The sequence below is a fragment of the Sus scrofa genome, chromosome 13 (assembly GCF_000003025.6).
Source record: "Sus scrofa isolate TJ Tabasco breed Duroc chromosome 13, Sscrofa11.1, whole genome shotgun sequence".
NCBI lineage: Eukaryota > Metazoa > Chordata > Mammalia > Artiodactyla > Suidae > Sus > Sus scrofa.
Window position 1 is genome coordinate 159,755,528 of NC_010455.5, and position 13,180 is coordinate 159,768,707.

The 13,180-nt window shown below is 37.4% G+C and overlaps 1 pseudogene; it reads right to left on the minus strand.

Moving 5' to 3' along the window:
* Window positions 1,058-1,424, minus strand: LOC100525958 (annotated as a pseudogene).

Below are 13,180 nucleotides of genomic sequence, written 5' to 3' on the forward strand. Positions count from 1 at the left end.
GAGTTTCAGCTCAAGTTCATCTTCCTTGGGGAAGCTTTTCACAACCCCCTGGCTAGTTCAAATTCCCTAGACAAGGTTTCATGCTCAGCTCTTTGATAACATTTACCATTATCGTAATTTTACTTCTGTGTAATCATTTGATAAATGTCTGTCACCACTGCTAGACTGCAATGTCCATGAGGACAAGAATGATCTTTTGGGGAACGTCCACACAGAGCCTGGTGGTTAATATATATCTGTTGAATAAATGTGACTCTAAGAAATGAGAATGGCCCATTTCTAATTGCCTCTTTTAATAAACTTTTGTGGTGCTCTTAGTACTTGGTGTGCAGAAGCTCTTAGGTCTCTGTATTTCTGGGTAAGGGAACAAGAAAGATAAAGTTGGAATTCTGTGAAGGAGTGGGCTCTCCTATGAGGTGATTATGACACCAAAATGAAGACAGGAGTAGCCCACAGACTTCAGGTTTGAAAAGATTTCTGTTTGCCACCAAACTCACCACATGTATTAAGTAATAATTCATCTGTTTGCTTTTTTTCCCAAAGACCCCTGAAACAGTCAGTTGGAGCTGTTAGTATAAAATTACAGTGTCTCTGTACTATGCTGAGTTTCTTGCAAACCAAAACAATGATGTGAATATATCTGATTCATCTGAGATTTCAAATTTTATTAGTAATAACTCTGGGTTTTATTTTTGTGTTTTAAGGACGTCTCGAAATCTAGGGCCCAGAGGTTGGGAACCACTGCATGAAATCCCATAAAGATGGGACAATAGAACTGGAGTAGAGGGAGTTGCCAATGTTACTGGGTTGGTTAAGAACTCAAAATAGTGGCCCTGGGGATGCAGGTTTGACCTCTGGCCTCACACAGTGGGTTAAGGATTCAGTGTTGCCACAAGCTTCAGTGTATATCACAGATGCAGCTTGGATCTGGCATTGCTGTGGCTGTGGCAAAGGCCAGCAGCTGCAGCTCTGATTTGACCCCTAACCCAGGAACTTCATACCACAGGTGTGACCCTAGAAAAGAATAAAAGAAGAATTGGAGTGGGGAGACCCTTCCTCTCTGTTCTGCTGTCGCTGTGTCCCTCATAAAAGATTGTGACCTGAACTATTTGCGATTTTTTAAATCTAAAATGTGTTTATTGAGATCGTTTCCCATTCATCTTGATGCAGGATGCTTTTAGTGCTGTTTCTGTTTGAAGGAGCATCCTTCTGTAAGCCTTGCTTTTTCTCCTGTAGGCTGGCAGAGGAGAGCAGAGCAGCTAACACACAAAACTACTCTGTGCATGGCTAAGGACAGTGATGATTTTATAGCATTCTGGGCATTTCATATCCATGAAAAAGGAACTGGGGCCCTTCACCAGGCACTTCTTGTGTTTCCTCTTCTCTTCTGGAGAGGGATGAAGGAGATCCTTTGAGAGAGGCATGTTCTTGTGGGGAGGTCTTTATTGCTAGAAAGTGGAATACTTGTTAATAAAGACTACAATTAGCCAAAACATTAATGTAAGGCTATAGACTGACATGCTATTTAAGGCAGAAGCACCCAGCAGAGGATGAAGCAGACAGTGGTCCATGCCTTCACTAAGAAACCATTTTTCAAAACCTCAGCATGGCCAAGCTTAGCCTTTTCTTAGTTATAAACTGGTATTGCAATCTGAGGGTTACATTCAATAATTCCAGACATGCATGGCTTATTTCTTAAAGCCAAATAAGTATTTAGATAATAGAAGGAACAAAAGGTCAGACACAGGCCTGCCAAAGCTTGATGGCAATGCATGTTTTCAGGAAAAGAAACAGTGATTTCCTTTCTTCTGCTTTGAGACAATATCTTCGAAGTCTTCACTTAGTATAAAATAATAGCATATCATCTGCATGGAACATGAGGAAATAATTAAAACTTAACTTATTTTACAGTAGTTGGGTAAAGACAAATGAAATTTTATATATGAAGTGCTTTGAGCTTCCAGGAGGAAGGTTCTGCTACAAAACCTAAAGAATGCTCACTCTAGGTGTTTCTATAAGTAAAAATGACATTTAAATCACATATACTTCCTTTTATGAAATGTGAAGAAAATTCTAGTTGAAAATTGAACATATTCAAAGCAATCACGGAAACACTGGGCTTGCTATAGGTACTCTTTAAAACACTGGTATGATAGGTAGACATAAAAATCTTGTGCTGACTACAGTGAAAACTGAGACTGAAGCTAAGAGGTTCATTTAAGGTGAGTCAACAGTAGAATTCCTCTGCTCAGATCCTTTTCGAATTAAGTGAAAAATAGCACTGTTATACTCGTCTCCAAAACGACCTTTAATACTATCCTCCTGCTCCATTCAAGCTACACCCACCACTAAATTGCTCTCTAAAACCACTAAACTGTGGTCCTGTCTAAAGGTTAATGATGCAAACCCATAACGTAACATTCATAAACAAATAGTTTCAGAAAAAGATGGATAAGTCTTAAGCAGCAAGCTTAAGACTTAAATAATATTTATGATATTATTGTAAGTGCCTGGAGTGCAAGTAATAAAAGATACCCTTTCATTTTATAGTAAGACCAATTGAGGAAGAGCTGTGTTATGGCTCAAAACTGACTTTCCTTTAATATGATATTTAGACATTGGAGATAGTGTCAACAATTTTTTTTAACTTTTATTTGCATTTATTGCTGTGAAATTTATTCCCGGGCTGTAAGTTTTTGTTTCTTCAGTTTCTTCTGAGATATCTTTTTCTTCTGTGCACCCTCTTCTGACTTAGAAACAGTCTGCTCTTTTTCAGTAAGGATCATTTCAACGTGGCAGGAAGAACACTGAGTGACAATATTTATAATGAAGTTTGCTGATAGCTTTAGATAGAGTGTTTAGAAATAGCCCTTCCCTGGTCTTTGGGAAATAAAAATGAGAGGGGGTGGGAGGACACTCCCCCACTTAGATCCTGTCAAACCTGGACTTCTAGCACAGGATCCAATACAGGATCTACTTATGGCCATGGATTAATGAGCTGGTAGTGAAATGAGAAGCCCAAGGGAGACTGCAGCTTCTGGGATCTGTGCCAACTCACTCCAACAACAGTGTTTCCAAGGCTTAAGGGGCACTTGGGCACCATGTCTCTGGAATGCAAAATGAAGAGTTACCAGCCTAGTTGCAGATGTTGGGAAATATCTTTGGTTGGACTTTCTGAATATCAATGACAGAAAATAATCAGCCAGAAGCCCCTTTTTAAGACCTGCGCCACTTTCCGAACATTGTGGGGCTTTAATGGCCAAAATAAAAGATATTTTTCTTCTCGGTCCCTACCAATCCCCTAGAAAGAGGGACACTGAGGTTCATGGGCAAGAGGTTATGTGAATCCCTTTTTTTTTCTAATTTGTGTAGAAGCCCTTTATACAATAGGTATGACGACAGAAGGGGACCTCCTTGACAGTTTTTCGTGGGAAGTCAAAATGTATACAAATGCAAATGCCCAGATAAGAAAGGAAAAACTGGGACTATGTTTATGACCGGCTGGAATATATTTCCCAGAGCTTAAGCAGGGGGCCTGACTACATACAACCTTTCAGGGTGTGGACAGAAGCAGGGGTTACTTTAGGAAGGAAACAGAAGCTTACCTGTTCCCCAATGATTTACATGAATGAATAACCCAAAACAAACTAGCAATTCAAAAAAAAGCCAAAAGCCACATTCACATTTGTCTGGGAATTCATGTTGGAGAATGGCCTTTTGGAATTGTAACAATGAAAGGATAACATTTTGATCATTTTAATCATCATTCATAAATCTTGAACAGTTTTGCCAAAGTAAATATATTTGCTTCAGGTTAAAATGTACCAATTTTGTACTTTGAAATACTGTTTTCCTTTTTGTCCAAAAAGCCAGATAATCAACACAGAGGAATTTGAACACAACAAAGAGTACCCTGGGCTTCGGGTCTGAAACTATTTGATATTTAAAAGAACAGATTTTATTTTGCCTCCCAGATTTAACAAAAGTTAACATATTGCCATCTTTTTTTCTTTATTAATAGAAAGAAAATGTGTAGCTGAGGCTGATGTCTCCCTCCCATGTCATTCCATTCCCTCTTTTCCTAAAGAAAACCATAAGGCCACAGAATCTGGCACACTGCTGAGGGATGTAAGTTGTGCATTGTAGAACTCATCTGTGCAACAGGACAACCAGATAGCCACTCTACAGAGTGCCTGCCTTTGCTTTTGACAATTCACTATCTTTACACAATATTTAATATGCGTTCAGAGCTTTAAAAATGTTTCAAAAGACAAAAAACTGTGCATCTCTTTCTACATCTTGCTTTTTTTTTGGCCTTTTGTCTTTTTTTTAGGGCTGCACTCATGGCATATGGAGGTTTCCAGGCTAGGGGTCAAATCAGAGCTGTAGCTGCAGGCCTACGCCACAGCCACAACAGCGTGGAATCTGAGCCACATCTGTGACCTACACCACAGCTCACCACAAGGCCTGATTCTTAACCCACTGAGTGATGCGAGAGATTGAACCCGAGTCCTCATGGTTGCTAGTAGGGTTCATTAACTACTGAGCCATGACAGGAACTCCTACATCTTACATTTTAAAAAGTCATTTTTGAGGTGGTGATTGACTACCCATTAACTATCTCCTCTCGATTCCTTGCTAACAGAGCCCCAGTTTTGTTGAGGTTCCATTCCTTGGGAAAACAGAACCAATCTCCATGTAGATACCAATTAGTATAAGCAGTCATGATGAATTTATCCTTCCTAGTGAGTAGACTCTGCAGGCCAATGTGACATAATTCTCGTGAATGAAGCAAGCAGAACACAGACAGCTAGGATATGCCTAGGCAAGATTTTCTGTTCTTGAAAGCACAGAAATAAATGGCTTCATCTTGTCCTGAATACTACCATACCTGAGTAAGACATGCTGTCCTGGGCAGCCATCTGGCTACTTTTAGGAAGCTAGTCTGAAGATATGCCCATATAATGATGATGGCAGAGCAGAAACAAGGGTAAAACAGATGCTATATTAAGCAGTGCTCAGGCTATTTTTTAAAACATGAGCTTCTTTTTATATGAGCACATACATTTCATTTTTATAAGCCATATTGATTACATTTTTATTACTTTAGGAAAAGACATCTGCTTTTCTCTACATTGGGAAATACAGATTTTCTTTCATCTTTTAAATCATTGAATAGTTTCACTGTATAAATATTTATCCACTCCCCTATTAATTTTTGCAATTACTAACAATGTTGCAGCAAACATCCTAGCTCAGGTCTCTTTATGAGTTTGTGTAAGTGGAATTGTTGAGCCATGTATATGGACTATGTACATCTTTACCTGTGTTATATATTTCCAAATTGTTCTGCAAAGAACTTGAAACAATTCATACCTCTTCAGCAGTGTATAGGAGCATCTCTTGCCCAACATCATTGTCCTTTCAGACTCTAAAGTTTGGACATTTTCAGATTTTCAGACTTTGTTTTCATGATGCAGTGATGTCTTCCTGCTGCTTTTATTTGCATTTCCATGTTTACAGATGAGGTTGAGGAACTTTCAATACATTTGTTAGCCATTGAGTCTTCTCCTTTTAAGATTTATTTATTTAAGTTATTTATGTGTTTTTCCATTGGACTGTTTTGTTTTATGTTGGTTTTTACAATTTTTAATAGTCTGGACTTCAATGCTTTATTAGTTAGATGATCTATAAATATCTTCTCCCAAAGTGTTGCTTGCCTTTTATTTCTGGTGGTTCTTTACAGCACAGGCATTTTGCGCTTGAATGTAGTCAGATTTATCAGTTTTTTTTAATATGGCTTGTAATTTTTCTGTTGTCTTTAGCAATTCTTTCCTAACTGAGGTCATGATGTTATAATCCTAAATGTTTTTAAAAATTGTAAGTTTTTGCTTTTTGCCTTGGATTTGTAATATATCTAGCCATCTTTGTTTTTTGTTTTTTGGGGTATTTTTGTCTTTAATGAGATGGAGGCTTTTAAAGTCTGGTCTAAATGAATTGTATCACTCAAGTTACAATCAGAAAAAAGACACCATGTTAGATATTTCAAGAAAAGGAATTTAATATAGAGAATTGGTTACACAAGTGTTGAAGGAGTGAAACAAAATAATTTTTTTAACCCAGAGATAAAGAAGCAGATGCTACCCTTAGTTCTGACAGAACACAAGGGAAGTGTTGGGACAACCAGGTCCTAGAAACTCAGAGGAATCCCCAGAATGTGGGCACTCAGACTTTTTCAAAAGATATCTGAGCTGTTTCCTACTGAGACCTTTGATGGATATAATGCTGCTGGCTCTGGGAGTGCTAAAAGAACTAGAAAGAGTGAATTACCCCTGCCAGGCTGAAGTGCTGCTGCCTGGGTGAATTGCTACTGCTAGGGCAGTGTTAATAGAAAACAAACAAACAAAAAGATCAAATTTCTCTCCTCTTCCCGCATTCCACTCTGCCTCTATTATCTCCCTGTGGCAGAACCTAAGGGGAAGCCAGGTAGCAAAGAAATCTGGAAAATGCAGCTTATTTTTTCTTAGTTACAGCTTTATTTAACAGAATATAGTAGAGTGGATTTGAATCCAAGAGACAACATAAGTAAATAAATAGCCTGTTAGTGGTGTCCACAGTGGCTCTAGGCACCCAAGGGAACATTCAATTCGAGGCATTGGAGTGGGGGAGGAAGAGAAATTTAATTTTGCTGATACTTAACAAGACTATTTAATTTAGAGTTTTCACACTGACGTCCCCACTCAACCTACAGAAACATTGTAGAATTCAAAGATAAGCTAAAACACTTTTACTGAAAGACCTGTACCCCAAAGTTAACCTTTGATAACAAGTAATTGTGGTAATATGCTACCTAGTGATATTTTCTTAAAAATAAATAACATTAATTTAACCTTTCAAAATAAAGGCGACATTTTAGCAACAAATGAGAAATAGTTTTTCAAAAGAAGCCTCTTATATAAAGAAAATTTGGGGGGAGATGTTCATATTATTATGGTACTTTGTTGGCAAAATTGATGTCTATCAAAAGTGTCATCTACACAAATAATAATGTTGAAATTAGAATACTTTAGTCAAAACATTTTCCAAAGGAAAGATTATAGTGTATTTTGATTCAAATTTCTAAAAATATAAAAATAGGCTAAGTTCTTATTATATTTTAGGAACAGTGGGTTATAAAACTTTAGTAGCTGAAGTTTGTCAAAAACCATTCATAATTGAAGGATGAAACTGAAAAATGAATCTCAAGACAAATACAACCAATGAAACAATTTTTCCATTTGGACCTATGGGTTATTCTTAGCAATCTTTTCAAAACTAAAGCAGATATCAGCACCAAATGTAAAATAAGCTGAACCTAAAACCAGATATTTGAATCAATATAGCCTAACATATTAAATCAAAATTTTAAAATAAGAATATTTGCATTCAGCAAAAAATTAAGTGAAAGCAAACATTTATTATTTTTAGTAAATAAAATATTATAAAGTACTAATTTCACTTTTGTTTTATTTTTATCTTACTAATAATTTAAATTTAAACTTAATATATAGATATAATTAATGAACAAATAAATACACAATAGTGGGTTTGTACGAGTAAATCTGGTTAGTTTCAGTATAATGAGGATGTAGTGGGATGTCAACCAAAACTGGAGAAAATTGTTAAAAGATAATCAGGCATATTAGACACATTGAGTTAATTCGTGTAAAAAATGATTGGAATCAGGCAGCATCCAGTCTAGAAGACAGAAAGGAGCTCTGAGGAGCTGTACGAAATGGAAGAATTTTATAGCCAAAAGGGAATGGGAACAAGAAGTTAAAATTAGGCAAAAAAGCAAGTTGGTTTTGCTGCAAGGTAACTTCCTTTAGGGGATAATAGAGGTCTCTCAGGCAAATGACCTCGCTAGTGCAGATCAGACAATTCCTGATTAACTAATTTAAGATTTCATTTCTGAAAGAGCCAAAACTGTAAGTCTCAGTTTGGTAACATAGGACTAAGAATAAGCAACTCCATTTTGGATCTGTTATCTTGTTTTTAACACTACTTATCTAAGCAGTTGTGATATTATACTTCTTTTAACTCCTAAATCTAAATTACATAATATCCTAAAGGATACTCCAAAGTATGTATACTGAGAGTTTGAGAACTTTTATTTCCTAGAAATTTGCAGCATGTAAAATCTGTTTCAATTATTTTAGGACTAAATACTCTAGAAGTTTTTTCTTTCTTTCTTTCTCTTTCTTTCTTTCTTTGGCCATACCTGCAGCACATGAAAGTGCCCAGGCTAGGGGTCAGATCAGAGCTATAGCTGCTGGCCTACACCACAGCCATGGCCACAACAATGTGGAATCCGAATCTGTAACCTATACCACAGCTTGAGGCAATGCTGGATCCTTAACCCACTGAGTGAGGCCAGGGATTGAACTTTCATTCTTACAGACACTAGGTTGGGTTCTTAACCTGCTAAGCCACAATGGAAACTCCTAGAAGTTTCTTATATCATGAAGTGCTTTGATGAATGAGATGAGTGACTAATGTCCAACCACTAGCTGATCATCCTTTATAAAATCTGTCATAGTCTAAATGGGTTTCTGGATTTCTCATATGTTATATATATAACATGAAACGTATATATATATAGACATGTCTCATATATATGTCATATACATGTCTATATATATATATATATATATATAATTTAGTTCACAGAGATCATGTAACTTTCTAAAAGCCAAACTCCAATCTATTAGCAGAATGTGTATTTAACTTCATATTATTTTTATGTTTCCCATTGAATTTCATATTTGCTCTTAAGTAGCTATCCAGGTGTGAGCCACTTACTCTACCTATTTAGGCTTCAGTCTCCTTATTTGTGCAACAAAAGATTTGGCAGAGATATCAAAGGACCCTTTCAAACTTCAAATTTGTGATACTGTATAGACCACTAGTATAGAGCTTTTGGAACTATTTCATTAAATTTCAGAATTCCAGTGAGCTACCTCTCAGTGTTTTAGTGCCTGGCAGTGTTCCCACAGGCTGCAATAGATGCACAGATATTCCCCTGGTCCAGGAGAAAAGACACTCCAAAGTAAGACTCTACCACTGTTGTATGATTCTGGGGGCCAGGACATGACTTTTAAGGATTGATCTCTGAGTCTCGAGGAATTGTTTCACAGTGCCCTAAGGTGCCATCTGGGGCAGGCAGCATGAAGACCTACTTGGTGGGTTGAAATCTGTGCTTGCTTCCATCTGCTTCATCTTCAGATACTTTGTTAGTCAGCTAGCCTCTTTCTTCCACCATCCTGGCATTGTCTCTGGCTTTAAGGCTTGTACACTTGAAGGGTATAGATCTAGTCTTCCTTCCTGAATTTCTCCTCAGACTTACAATACCCCTAAGAGTTCTTTGAAAGAAAAATAACATAACCTTTGGGATATGTTTGTTTTGTGTCTGCTCCACTAGCAGCCGGCATTGCCCCAATCCTGCAATGAGACTTTGGAGTCTAAGGCATGAAAAACAGCCCATAAGAATTTCAGAGACTCATAAAGTTTGTAAACTAATGATCTAGGCCTTTCATTTTCTTTGGAAAGGTGGCAACCCAAAGTTGCATGGAGCCAAAAGGAATTTTTAAGACACACAAAAATGCCTTTATTTAGGCTTCATTCCTTGAAATGTTAGACAACTTGTCACTCTCCAGTAAAACAATAAAAAATCAAAAATATCTCTGGATATGGGATGAAATGGCCTTTACAGGAGTAAAAATAAAACATTCTGATCCAGAGTGAGGAAGAATGACATGGCTAGAAAGCAATGGTAGACAACAACTCGCCAACTGTTGTGAGGGGAGACAGAATTGAATGGAGAAAGGGCCAAAAAGACAAAAGAGAAACAACTCACTGGGGAGTTGGAAGTCTTTTCCTTTCCTGTGGAATACAGTGGAAAATCCCAGAAGCACCAAGAGCTCAGAAGACAGATTTAGGTCGAGAAATCTATAAAAGATATGAAGAAGAGCCAAGAAGAACCAAGCTCTGGGACAGTGTAGGTGATAAACCATGGTCTGCTCCCAAATATGTCACCCCATTGCTTTGGAACTTGAAATGTCTGCTGTGAGTCACTCATTTGGATGTTGGCATTATCTCTAAATTGCAAACATTAGAAATTGCATTAATTAAAAAGGAAAAAAAGATAGGAATTCTTAAGCAGAAAAAAGAAATGGATTACTCTTTCAAGTTATTTGCTACTTTGGAGATCTAAGAGTGAAGTCCTGAGAGAAGCTAGTACAGGAAGGTGTATTTTAATGGAGCCATCTGGTCACCTACTAAAATATGACATTATTTAATTCTCTTAGTGTCACTTACCACTCTCCAATAGTTTTCCTTTTTTCCCTTTGTATTCTTTTCCTTTATTCTTGACTTCTCCCATTAGTGTCCACAAACACAGAAGCATGTCTTGTTACCCACTTTATACCCCATGCCTGGCACATTGCTAAGCACACCTTAAGCTCTGAAGAAGTATCTGTGAAATGAATGATGAGTGCATAAACAAAAGAAGGAATGATGCAAGGAAAGAGTAATGTAGGAAAAGGTCTAGAGATGTGTGTTTGTGTATGTTTAAAAAGTTAAGAAGAGGAATTAAGGTGCTGGGGACATAGGCAAGAGAAAAGTGAGGAGTTTGAATCAATGGGAACCTAAAGTCACAAGAGAAAGAGGTTAGCAAAAATAAACCTCTCATTTTCCCCAGTATCCACCCCAGAAATAAATTTACTTACTGTGCTCTAATCTAGGGGTGGAGGGACTATTACTTTATTTCAGAACGATTGGAAAACCCTTTGAAAGAGACATGAGCAGAGCTGCTTCTGTATTTGGCCTGGGCCTCTACCAAAAACATCCTGGTTGCTTCGTAAGAAATGTTACAGAACTGGGTGCTCTGAAGTGCCTGTTTTTAATTTACAGAAATAACAAGCATTGTGCTTAACTCCATGGTGGTCCTTATTAAGCAAGTGCAAACGTTAAACTCCAGTGAAGCGCTGTCTACAAGCTGTGGCAGTGCTATTCATGACTAACTCCAAAGTTCCTGTAAAGAAAATAGGCAAAAAGAGAATTTTGAGAATTTAAAACTTCAGTAAGCATTTAATCATGTACTTCTTTCTGTCAAATAAGGAAGCAGAAAGAAACTGGTTTGGGAACAGTTTGATTTACCTATCTTATCTCTTTGGAGTTTGAGTCTGATGAAGGGGTACAGATAATGTAAATGGCTCAAAATGTTCGCAGTCTTCTACACCTATAAATTTGTTTGCTTAGTTGCTATATTTTCTTTCTCTCTTCCCCCCTTTTGTTGTTGATGTTGTTTTGTTTGTATATTAGAAGGAAGAAATCTACGATTACTCCAAAGCAAGATGAAAACCCAACACATACCCTTCATTTTACTTTTAAGGAAAATTATTTGTTTCTCCTTATACTTTTTCCTCTTCAGAATTTAATTTTTTCTCTTTTTGTGTTTCGAGGCTAATCAGTCTCCACCTAACTTTAAATGGCATTATCATCTAGGAATATTACCTAATGTTTTGTGGAGAAAAAGTTAAGAAAGGAGGAAATATTGTTCATAGGGTGGGGACCTACTTAAGGGCAAAGTCTTTTTCATGTGTGTATTGTCATCACATTTTCCAGGGTTATCAGAAGAGTATTGAGATTACCACAGTTTGGAAAAGTGAAGGGTCTCCAACTATGTATATTGCTCACTATTGAGATAGATGTTTGTTCTTGGAAGACAGAAGGTCTTTCTTCTTCAAAGGCTCATGACTGGTTCTAGTATTTCAAAAGGCACTTCACCAGAAAGACTTCACTGGAATGGGCCAAGTTCTAGAAAGTAAAATAGGAAGAACTATGTTTATTTTTATTCATACTTCTGACTATGTATTTATATATAACTAGAAGGAATATAAATTTTAGAGTATAACTGTCAAGTGAGTAATTTTCTGGAATGGATTTAATTCTATTCAAAATGTTTTGTTCATTCCATGGCAGTACCATGAGACACTGTATCTAGTAATGTCTCTGTTGCTCAGTCTAATGGGACTGGGTCCATCCATACCATATTTGGCCTAGTTAATAACCTCTGTTGACACAGTTATTTATTGCCTAAGTCCTGATACCTCCGTTTCCTGAGCTTCAGAGCCACCATTTTTACCATTTTTTATTCTTCCTCACTTTATTTTGCTGGCTCCTTCTTTGCTGGAGATGAGTCTCCTTTGCTTGGTCTTCCCCATCTCAATGGCCACTAGGACATGAATAGCTCGGGGCTCAGTCTTGAAACATGCTTTCTTCACTCTCTTTTCACCTAAGTGTTGTCTATAGTCTCATGGTTTGGAATACAACATTGTCTCCTAAATTTTTATCTACCTTCCTGATCTCTCCTCTGAGTTCCAGATTCTAATATCCAGCTGACCCTTTGAAAGATCCCCTCAAATGTCTAATATGCATCTCAAACGTACCGTGTCTAAAATGGAACTTGTGTTTTTCCATAATACACTTCCCCAAATCTGTCACTTCCCCCATCTTCCTTACCTCAATAATAAACTATTCCATCCTTCCTCTGATGTAAGGCAAAAACCTTTGAGTCCTCTCAGCTCTCCTCTTAATCTCATGCCCCATGTTGAATCCATCAGCATGTTCTGTCAGTGCACCCTTTTGAGTCCTCTCACCCTGATTTAAGACTTTGTCATGGCTAACTTGTATTCTGCTAGTAGCATTCATATGGGGTCCCTTCTCCCATATTTATTTCAATACTGGATTTGACAGAGTGCCTGAATGATACTTTTTAAAAACTAAGTCGGATTGTATTTTCCTCTTTTCAGACTTTATTAATGGCTTCTACTTTATACATGAAATCCTAATCCCTGGTCATGGCCATGACCATGAAAGCACAGCATGATCTGGCTCTCTACTATCTCTCCTGCCCTCCTTCAATGATATCTTCTTTCCATCTTTCCCTCCCTCCAAGCTTCCAAGCTCCTCTCTCCTGTGTTTCTTTGCTGCTTTTGAAATATATCAAGATAGTTCCATATTAACACCTTTGTGCGTGGAGCTCCCTGGAATGCTCTTCTACCAGATATCCACATGGTTCATTCTATCATTGCCTTCAATTTTTTTCCCTTGTTGTCTTATCAGAAAGGTGATCCTTCCT